Raw genomic sequence first — 2,321 nt, forward strand, 5'->3', positions numbered from 1 at the left:
ATGTCATGTTGAGTTAGAGTTTCTAAAGTAATTAAAAAAGGTAAAACAGAAACAGAGAAATTAGAGAATCCAGTAAAGTTATAGTCATCAGAGGATGGTATAGAATATTATAGGAACACTAGATGGTGAAAAAGGAGATAACAAAAATGAGTCCCCTGTAACAATGCGAAACAAAATCTACACCACAGATTGTCATATAGCTAGAAAATAGTTTCCACTATGCTGTCTTTGATATTTTAGGTTTGTTTACACAGCAACTTTCACCTCTTAGGAAATGACCCTTATTAATACTCAAGGCTTTGTGGCTTATAACCCAGAAACAAATAATGCTTCTAAATTTAAACAAGCATGATACTAAGTGTAACACAGGCTATAGCTGATAAATAAGAATGATCTTCGGGAATAGTCAAACAATCTTGAAATTTTTCATACCTTTCCTCTTCTCCAACATGAGAGGTTCTAGTCAAGATATGTAAAACATTAATAAAGGATTTTTATATTTTTTATTGTTCACTCCAAAGCAAATACACTTTGCTCTTTGCAAGCCTGACTTTGGAAGAGTCACACCCTCACGATTATTTTATAGACAAAAGTTTACTGCTTTGGCTTAGGTGTTTTCCTGCTGTTGGGTGTTGGTCTCTATTATTTTGGCAACTTGATAGAAAAACAAGATAAATCCATTACGCTTATATTGAATTGTTCAAAGTCAAGATGTCTTCAAACACAGTTTTCTGTTATCTTTTTCATTGCGAATTAAAGTTTAATTATTGCTCTTTAAATGCAACAAAAACGTGTTACTTTAATGTATATTCTTATTGAAACTGGTGATTAGAGGAGTATCTGTGATTGCTTTTTTAATTGTTTTCAAGTATTTTCCATATTGCCTTTGTTGCGGTCTTCTAGTCAGAAACAGAAGGTTACCCAAGAAGATCTTCCTAAGATATAAGATGTTAGGCAGAAAAAAACTAGATGTATAATTAAAGATTTTAATCTCTTAAGAGATTGCAAAGCTCAGAAGACATTTTGCTATTATTGGCATGGTTAAGATGACTTGAATGTTTTGGATCTTAAACTAAGTGAAATTCATGTAAAATGTTACAGTTGTTCCAAACAATGATTATAGCTTATACTTTTTTGCTCCAATGAGATGAAATCTCTGATAAGGTTGGAGGGTATATCGATTTTAGGGTAGAAGGGTTAATGTTAAAAAGCCAAGTGAAATTCCTAAAACAGCACTGCCTATCACATATCATTTAATTATACTTACAGTATATAAGTATATAAACATACAAATATGAATTGAGTGACAAATATGTGATTTACAAAATTCAATGACAACTAAATCCAGAAAAATCTTCTCTATATTTATATAAACTAGTGTATCTAGTGAGGATTTAAAATTTTTAGAATAGATATTTTAACATTTATGTCAAAATATTTATTTAAATTGTTTATTTTTAGTCAGTTGTGGGGCTTGAAATCTGGGCCTGGACACTGTTCCTCAGCTCTTTAGCTCAAGACTAGTGTTCTACCCCTTGAGCCACTGTCAGTTTTTTGGTGGCTCATTGGAGATAAGAGGGTCGTCGACTTTCCTGCCTAGGCTGGCTGTGAACCATGATTCTAAGCTTTCAGGCTCCTTAGTAGCTAGGGTTACAAGCATGAGCTACTGGCTCCTAGATACATAATTTTTTTACATATTTCTAAAGTATTGAGTGGTAATCCCATTTATTTATATATTGTGTAATGATAAACTCCATCATACCCATTAATTTCTGCATGTAACGTTTCTTTTTAGTGAGAATATACTAAAACATATCTTCTGGGTGTTATGAAATATTTATTCTTAACTATAATAACTTTCTTTCTTGTGGTATATAATTAATATATTTACTTTTACTCAAAGAAGTCTGCTAATTTAAGTTAAATAAAACATGATTTGTAAAGTGAAAGTAATTTATGGTTTCATTGATTGTTTTAAGAAAATAATTATGCCTTTTGCTTTCAATTATATTTCTGTGGGAATGTGTGACACTCATTGATTTAATTTTAAAATTAATAACAGTTATATTATATCAAGTTGATTCAAACTTGTATTTGAAAATTGCACACTTAACACAAGTATACTTCCACTTTCCTCTACCACATAATTAAAATAACAGTAAAGCAAAGATTGGTGTTAGCCATTCATGTGTATAATCCTAGAACTCAGTAGACTGAGACCTGAATATTTTAGTTCAATGTCATTCCAAACAGATAAAATGTGAAAACTTATCTTCAATTATCCAGCAAGAAACATAAGATGAGCATGTGACTCAAGGATA

This window comes from Dipodomys merriami, unplaced genomic scaffold, assembly GCF_024711535.1.
Source record: "Dipodomys merriami isolate MVZ:Mamm:240054 unplaced genomic scaffold, mDipMer1.0.p SCAF_588, whole genome shotgun sequence".
Classification (NCBI taxonomy): Eukaryota; Metazoa; Chordata; class Mammalia; order Rodentia; family Heteromyidae; genus Dipodomys; species Dipodomys merriami.